The sequence below is a fragment of the Bufo bufo genome, chromosome 10, assembly GCF_905171765.1.
Source record: "Bufo bufo chromosome 10, aBufBuf1.1, whole genome shotgun sequence".
NCBI classification, from domain to species: domain Eukaryota; kingdom Metazoa; phylum Chordata; class Amphibia; order Anura; family Bufonidae; genus Bufo; species Bufo bufo.
The window spans coordinates 97,229,114-97,238,561 of record NC_053398.1 but is presented as its reverse complement, the minus strand read 5'-3'; positions in this window follow the sequence as shown (position 1 = coordinate 97,238,561).

Genomic DNA, 9,448 nt, shown 5'->3' with positions numbered 1-9,448 from the left:
GATAGCGCTGTCCTACCCTGTAAAGACATCGCCGAAAACACTACTGGGCGGAAGCCTACACCTAGTTGTGTAAATACAGATACAAAGAATCCCTTGTCCTGAACGATTCAGTGCAGGGCAAGGGAGAGGATCGAAGCATGAAATGTTCCAATGCTCATATCACAGGGCCTGCCTTGATGAAAATGTCCGAATTCAGTACTAAACCGGGACAACCCCTTTAACCCAGTAATGGGAAGATCTCTTGACATAAAGATAGAAGTTTTCACAGAGAGGACACAGAGTAGAACTTCTGAAATCCAATCTGGTATCTTTGGTAGAATTTAGCAAGGCAGAGGGACAGAATTGCTCAGTTCAAATAGACTCCCTGAATATGGCACTTAATTTAATTAAAGATCAGGAAAAAAGAAGCAAAAGCAAACATACATGAATCATTATCGTCTGGGGCTACTTAAATTTTCTCGGATCTGTTGGGTGAGGAGTAGTGTTGAGCGAACAGTTCGAGCATAGTTCGGGTCCGTACCGAATTTTGGGGTGTTCGTGACACGGACCCGAACCCGAACTTTTTCGTAAAAGTTCGGGTTCGGGTTCGTCGTTCGGCATGTATTTTGGCGCATTTTGAAAGGCTGCAAAGCAGCCAATCAACATGCATCATACTACTTGCCCTAAGATGCCATCGCAGCCATGCCTACTATTGGCAAGGCTGTGATTGGCCAAGTGCAGCATGTGACTCAGCCTCTTTATAAGCTTGTGCGCACGTCGGGACGTGCTCACTCCCGATGTGAATAGAACAGGGATAGACGCAGCTGATGCTAGGGCGAGAATAGGCAGGGATAATTGAATAACTGGAAGCAAATTTCTCTCCTCCACCTGTGATTCATCTGAACAACTGCAGCTGAGCTGCTTTTTTGATAGGGATTGGCTATTTTTAGAGTGGCCAGAGTGATTTTTCCATCCACATGTACCTGGGCTGACCGCCGGCCGCCATTTTGCGACTTGTAGTGCTGCAGCAGAAGCTGCCACAGTGTGCATTCCAAAGCTCCAAACAAGTCAGACATCTACACCTGGGATTCAGACCAATAGCGATTTAGCAGCACAGTCCAAGGCTATTTTTTTTAAAGGTTGTGCAGACCATTTTGTGGCACATGTTACTGGGCTGATAGGCGGCGGCCATCTTGGGACTAGTGCTGCAGCACAATCTCTCCCAATGTCCATTAATCACTTGTAATAGTGGTCTGTGCCATAGAAATCCTACATCAGGGACTTGGGTGTGCTTGTGTCACCCCTACTAATACCAGTCCACCTGTAATCCATACAGTGAAAAGCCATAAAGTATTCCAGTGAGGGAATTTTTTTTTTATTTAAAAAAGGCCAAGTTAGTTTATCTGGCGTTCAATATACTAGATACAGTTAGGCCTGCGTTTCATACATCTGGAATTAGCAAACTAATGTGCTGGGGTTGGGAAAACATATATGTACCCATACTAGAATCTGTCAAAGAAAGCGGTACTCACATATAACAGTCATTCCATCTGTAATCCATACAGTCAAAAGACTGAAAGTATTCCAGTGAGGGGATTTTTTTTATTTAAAAAAGGCCAAGTTAGTTTATCTGGCGTTCAATATACTAGATACAGTTAGGCCTGCGTTTCATACATCTGGAATTAGCAAACTAATGTGCTGGGGTTGGGAAAACATATATGTACCCATACTAGAATCTGTCAAAGAAAGCGGTACTCACATATAACAGTCATTCCATCTGTAATCCATACAGTCAAAAGACTGAAAGTATTCCAGTGAGGGAATTTTTTTTATTTAAAAAAGGCCAAGTTAGTTTATCTGGCGTTCAATATACTAGATACAGTTAGGCCTGCGTTTCATACATCTGGAATTAGCAAACTAATGTGCTGGGGTTGGGAAAACATATACACTGCGTGCAGAATTATTAGGCAAATGAGTATTTTGACCACATCATCCTCTTTATGCATGTTGTCTTACTCCAAGCTGTATAGGCTCGAAAGCCTACTACCAATTAAGCATATTAGGTGATGTGCATCTCTGTAATGAGAAGGGGTGTGGTCTAATGACATCAACACCCTATATTAGGTGTGCCTAATTATTAGGCAACTTCCTTTCCTTTGGCAAAATGGGTCAAAAGAAGGACTTGACAGGCTCAGAAAAGTCAAAAATAGTGAGATATCTTGCAGAGGGATGCAGCACTCTTAAAATTGCAAAGCTTCTGAAGCGTGATCATCGAACAATCAAGCGTTTCATTCAAAATAGTCAACAGGGTCGCAAGAAGCGTGTGGAAAAACCAAGGCGCAAAATAACTGCCCATGAACTGAGAAAAGTCAAGCGTGCAGCTGCCAAGATGCCACTTGCCACCAGTTTGGCCATATTTCAGAGCTGCAACATCACTGGAGTGCCCAAAAGCACAAGGTGTGCAATACTCAGAGACATGGCCAAGGTAAGAAAGGCTGAAAGACGACCACCACTGAACAAGACACACAAGCTGAAACGTCAAGACTGGGCCAAGAAATATCTCAAGACTGATTTTTCTAAGGTTTTATGGACTGATGAAATGAGAGTGAGTCTTGATGGGCCAGATGGATGGGCCCGTGGCTGGATTGGTAAAGGGCAGAGAGCTCCAGTCCGACTCAGACGCCAGCAAGGTGGAGGTGGAGTACTGGTTTGGGCTGGTATCATCAAAGATGAGCTTGTGGGGCCTTTTCGGGTTGAGGATGGAGTCAAGCTCAACTCCCAGTCCTACTGCCAGTTTCTGGAAGACACCTTCTTCAAGCAGTGGTACAGGAAGAAGTCTGCATCCTTCAAGAAAAACATGATTTTCATGAAGGACAATGCTCCATCACACGCGTCCAAGTACTCCACAGCGTGGCTGGCAAGAAAGGGTATAAAAGAAGAAAATCTAATGACATGGCCTCCTTGTTCACCTGATCTGAACCCCATTGAGAACCTGTGGTCCATCATCAAATGTGAGATTTACAAGGAGGGAAAACAGTACACCTCTCTGAACAGTGTCTGGGAGGCTGTGGTTGCTGCTGCACGCAATGTTGATGGTGAACAGATCAAGACACTGACAGAATCCATGGATGGCAGGCTTTTGAGTGTCCTTGCAAAGAAAGGTGGCTATATTGGTCACTGATTTGTTTTTGTTTTGTTTTTGAATGTCAGAAATGTATATTTGTGAATGTTGAGATGTTATATTGGTTTCACTGGTAAAAATAAATAATTGAAATGGGTATATATTTGTTTTTTGTTAAGTTGCCTAATAATTATGCACAGTAATAGTCACCTGCACACACAGATATCCCCCTAAAATAGCTAAAACTAAAAACAAACTAAAAACTACTTCCAAAAATATTCAGCTTTGATATTAATGAGTTTTTTGGGTTCATTGAGAACATGGTTGTTGTTCAATAATAAAATTAATCCTCAAAAATACAACTTGCCTAATAATTCTGCACTCCCTGTATGTACCCATACTAGAATCTGTCAAAGAAAGCGGTACTCACATATAACAGTCATTCCATCTGTAATCCATACAGTCAAAAGACTGAAAGTATTCCAGTGAGGGAATTTTTTTTATTTAAAAAAGGCCAAGTTAGTTTATCTGGCGTTCAATATACTAGATACAGTTAGGCCTGCGTTTCATACATCTGGAATTAGCAAACTAATGTGCTGGGGTTGGGAAAACATATATGTACCCATACTAGAATCTGTCAAAGAAAGCGGTACTCACATATAACAGTCATTCCATCTGTAATCCATACAGTCAAAAGACTGAAAGTATTCCAGTGAGGGAATTTTTTATTTATTTAAAAAAGGCCAAGTTAGTTTATCTGGCGTTCAATATACTAGATACAGTTAGGCCTGCGTTTCATACATCTGGAATTAGCAAACTAATGTGCTGGGGTTGGGAAAACATATATGTACCCATACTAGAATCTGTCAAAGAAAGCGGTACTCACATATAACAGTCATTCCATCTGTAATTCATACAGTCAAAAGACTGAAAGTATTCCAGTGAGGGAATTTTTATTTTATTTAAAAAAGGCCAAGTTAGTTTATCTGGCGTTCAATATACTAGATACAGTTAGGCCTGCGTTTCATACATCTGGAATTAGCAAACTAATGTGCTGGGGTTGGTAAAACATATATGTACCCATACTAGAATCTGTCAAAGAAAGCGGTACTCACATATAACAGTCATTCCATCTGTAATCCATACAGTCAAAAGACTGAAAGTATTCCAGTGAGGGAATTTTTTTTATTTAAAAAAGGCCAAGTTAGTTTATCTGGCGTTCAATATACTAGATACAGTTAGGCCTGCGTTTCATACATCTGGAATTATCAAACTAATGTGCTGGGGTTGGGAAAACATATATGTACCCATACTAGAATCTGTCAAAGAAAGCGGTACTCACATATAACAGTCATTCCATCTGTAATCCATACAGTCAAAAGACTGAAAGTATTCCAGTGAGGGAATTTTTTTTTTATTTAAAAAAGGCCAAGTTAGTTTATCTGGCGTTCAATATACTAGATACAGTTAGGCCTGCGTTTCATACATCTGGAATTAGCAAACTAATGTGCTGGGGTTGGGAAAACATATATGTACCCATACTAGAATCTGTCAAAGAAAGCGGTACTCACATATAACAGTCATTCCATCTGTAATCCATACAGTCAAAAGACTAAAAGTATTCCAGTGAGGGAATTTTTTTTATTTAAAAAAGGCCAAGTTAGTTTATCTGGCGTTCAATATACTAGATACAGTTAGGCCTGCGTTTCATACATCTGGAATTAGCAAACTAATGTGCTGGGGTTGGGAAAACATATATGTACCCATACTAGAATCTGTCAAAGAAAGCGGTACTCACATATAACAGTCATTCCATCTGTAATCCATACAGTCAAAAGACTGAAAGTATTCCAGTGAGGGAATTTTTTTTATTTAAAAAAGGCCAAGTTAGTTTATCTGGCGTTCAATATACTAGATACAGTTAGGCCTGCGTTTCATACATCTGGAATTAGCAAACTAATGTGCTGGGGTTGGGAAAACATATATGTACCCATACTAGAATCTGTCAAAGAAAGCGGTACTCACATATAACAGTCATTCCATCTGTAATCCATACAGTCAAAAGACTGAAAGTATTCCAGTGAGGGAATTTTTTTTTTATTTAAAAAAGGCCAAGTTAGTTTATCTGGCGTTCAATATACTAGATACAGTTAGGCCTGCGTTTCATACATCTGGAATTAGCAAACTAATGTGCTGGGGTTGGGAAAACATATATGTACCCATACTAGAATCTGTCAAAGAAAGCGGTACTCACATATAACAGTCATTCCATCTGTAATCCATACAGTCAAAAGACTGAAAGTATTCCAGTGAGGGGATTTTTTTTATTTAAAAAAGGCCAAGTTAGTTTATCTGGCGTTCAATATACTAGATACAGTTAGGCCTGCGTTTCATACATCTGGAATTAGCAAACTAATGTGCTGGGGTTGGGAAAACATATATGTACCCATACTAGAATCTGTCAAAGAAAGCGGTACTCACATATAACAGTCATTCCATCTGTAATCCATACAGTCAAAAGACTGAAAGTATTCCAGTGAGGGAATTTTTTTTATTTAAAAAAGGCCAAGTTAGTTTATCTGGCGTTCAATATACTAGATACAGTTAGGCCTGCGTTTCATACATCTGGAATTAGCAAACTAATGTGCTGGGGTTGGGAAAACATATATGTACCCATACTAGAATCTGTCAAAGAAAGCGGTACTCACATATAACAGTCATTCCATCTGTAATCCATACAGTCAAAAGACTGAAAGTATTCCAGTGAGGGAATTTTTTTTATTTAAAAAAGGCCAAGTTAGTTTATCTGGCGTTCAATATACTAGATACAGTTAGGCCTGCGTTTCATACATCTGGAATTAGCAAACTAATGTGCTGGGGTTGGGAAAACATATATGTACCCATACTAGAATCTGTCAAAGAAAGCGGTACTCACATATAACAGTCATTCCATCTGTAATCCATACAGTCAAAAGACTGAAAGTATTCCAGTGAGGGAATTTTTTTTATTTAAAAAAGGCCAAGTTAGTTTATCTGGCGTTCAATATACTAGATACAGTTAGGCCTGCGTTTCATACATCTGGAATTAGCAAACTAATGTGCTAGGGTTGGGAAAACATATATGTACCCATACTAGAATCTGTCAAAGAAAGCGGTACTCACATATAACAGTCATTCCATCTGTAATCCATACAGTCAAAAGACTGAAAGTATTCCAGTGAGGGGATTTTGCTTATAAAAAATAATATATTTCATTGTGGTGCGAGTTGAATCGCAACAATGAAGAAAAATACTATTAAGGGACGAGGACGCGGTCGTGGTGGTGTCCGTGGAGCCTCTGTTGCTGGTAGAGGACGTGGCCGTTCGGCCCCAGGCGCACACAGTAGGGAACGAACTCCCTCAACTAGCCGGCAGAATGTACCGCAATATCTCGTGGGGCCCAATGCCGCTCTTAGGATGGTAAGGCCTGAGCAGGTACAGGCATTAATCGATTGGGTGGCCGACAGTGCTTCCAGCACGTTCACCACATGGTCTTCCACCCAGTCTTCTGCGGAAAGCGCACAGGTGGCACCTGAAAACCAAGCCCATCAGTCTGTCACATCACCCCCAAGCATATCAGGGAAACGGTCTGAGCCACAAGTTATGCAGCAGTCTCTTCTTCTGTTTGAAGACTCTGCTTCCAGGGTTTCCCAGGGGCGTCCACCTAGCCCTTCCCCAGTGGAGGAAGACATACCATGCACTGACGCACAACCACTTATGTCTCCAGATGAAGAGGACATGGGAATACCACCACAGCAGAGTCACCGACTCTCTGATGATGACGAAACACAGGTGCCCACTGCCGCGTCTTTTTGCAGTGTGCAGACTGAACAGGAGGAGGTCAGGGAGGGAGACTGGGTGGAAGACGATGCAGAGGACGATGAGGTCTTAGACCCCACATGGACTGAAGGTCGTGGCGATGACTTTCACAGTTCAGAGGAAGAGGTAGTGGTGAGACCGAGACAACAGCGAAGCCAAAGAGGGAGCAGGGGGCCAAAGCAGACGAGCCGCCGCCCCCAGAGTTCGCCTGCTACTGGACATCGCCAACAGGGACCCAGCCCCACAAAGGCAGCTTCAAAGAGTTCCCTGGCATGGCACTTCTTTAAACAATGTCCTACCGACAAGACCCGAGGGACTTGCACGCTCTGCCATCAGAGCCTGAGGCGAGGCATTAACGTTCTGAACCTCAGCACAACCTGCATGACCAGGCATCTACATGCAAAGCATGAACTGCAGTGGGGTACACACCTTAAAAACCAGGCACTCGCTGAGGCTCCCCCTGCTCCCTCTACCGCTGCTGCCTCGGCTTCCGCCTCGAGAGGAATGTTGCCACCTGCCGAGCAGCAAACAGAGGATGTGCCACCGACACCACCACCACCGCCACCGTCAACTAGCGTCTCCACTATATCACACAGCAGCGTTCAGCTCTCAATATCTCAAACCTTAGAGAGGAAGCGCAAATTCCCCCCGAGTCACCCTCGAGCCCTTGGCCTGAACGCCAGCATTTCTAAACTGCTGGCCTTTGAAATGCTGTCATTCCGGCTGGTGGACACAGACAGCTTCAAACAGCTGATGGCCATGGCTGTCCCGCAGTATGTGGTTCCCAGCCGCCACTACTTCTCCAAGACAGCCGTGCCTTCCCTGCACATGCAAGTGTCCGATAAAATCAAGTGTGCACTGCGCAACGCCATTTGTGGCAAGGTCCACCTAACCACAGATACGTGGACCAGTAAGCACGGCCAGGGACGCTATATCTCACTAACTGCACACTGGATGAATGTAGTGGCGGCTGGGCCCCCGGCGGACAGTTCCTTGGCGCACGTCCTTCCGCCCCCTAGGATCGCAGGGCATCATTCTCTGCCTCCTGTAGCCTCCTCCTCCTACTCGGCTTCCTCCTCCACTGCTTCCACCAGCTCATCCGGTCAGCCACACACCTTCACCACCAACTTCAGCACAGCCCGGGGTAAACGTCAGCAGGCCATTCTGAAACTCATATGTTTGGGGGACAGGCCCCACAGCGCAAAGGAGTTGTGGCGGGGTATTGAACAACAGACCGACAAGTGGTTTCTGCCGGTGGGCCTCAAGCCAGGCCTGGTGGTATGCGATAATGGGCGAAATCTCGTGGCAGCTCTGGGACTAGCCGGTTTGACGCACATCCCTTGCCTGGCGCATGTGCTGAACTTGGTGGTGCAGAGGTTCATTCACCACTACCCCAACATGTCAGAGCTGCTGCATAAAGTGCGGGCCGTCTGTGCGCGCTTCCGCCGTTCACATCCTGCCGCTGCTCGCCTGTCTGCGCTACAGCGGAACTTCGGCCTTCCCGCTCACCGCCTCATATGCGACGTGCCCACCCGGTGGAACTCCACCTTGCACATGCTGGAGAGACTGTGCGAGCAGCAGCAGGCCATAGTGGAGTTTCAGCTGCAGCACGCTCGCGTCAGTCGTACTGCCGAACAGCACCACTTCACCACCAATGATTGGGCCTCCATGCGAGACCTGTGTGCCCTGCTGCGCTGTTTCGAGTACTCCACCAACATGGCCAGTGGCGATGACACTGTTATCAGCGTTACAATACCACTTCTATGTCTCCTTGAGAAAACACTTAGGGCAATGATGTTAGAGGAGGTGGCCCAGGTGGAGGAGGAGGAGGAGGATGAGGGCTCGTTTCTAACACTTTCGGGCCAGTCTGTTCGAAGTGGCTCAGAGGGAGGTTTGTTTAAGCAGCAGAGGACAGGTTCACAAGTCGCCAGCCAAGGCACTGTACTGGAGGACGAGGAGGATGAGGAGGAGGAGGTGGAGGGGGACGAGGATGACGCAAGTTCACAGCGGGGTGGCAGCCCAGGCCCATCACTGGTGCGTGGCTGGGGGGATACGGTGGACGATGACGATACGCCTCCCACAGAGGACAGCTTGTCCTTACCCATGGGTAGCCTGGCCCACATGAGCGAATATATGCTCCAATGCCTGCGCAACGACAGCAGAGTTGCCCACGTTTTAACGTGTGCAGACTACTGGGTGGCCACTCTGCTGGATCCCCGGTATAAAGACAATGTGCCCACTTTAATTCCTGAACTGGAGCGCGACCGTAAGATGCGCAAGTACAAGCGCACGCTGATAGAGGCGCTCTTGAGAGCATTCCCACATGTCACAGGGGAACAGGTGGAAGGTGAAGGCAGAGGAGTGGCAAGAGGTCGCCAACGCAGCTGTGTCACGGCCAGCTCATCTGAGGGCAGGGTTAGCATGGCAGAAATGTGGAAAAGTTTTGTCTCCACGCCACAGCTATCTGCACCGACACCTGATACGGAACGT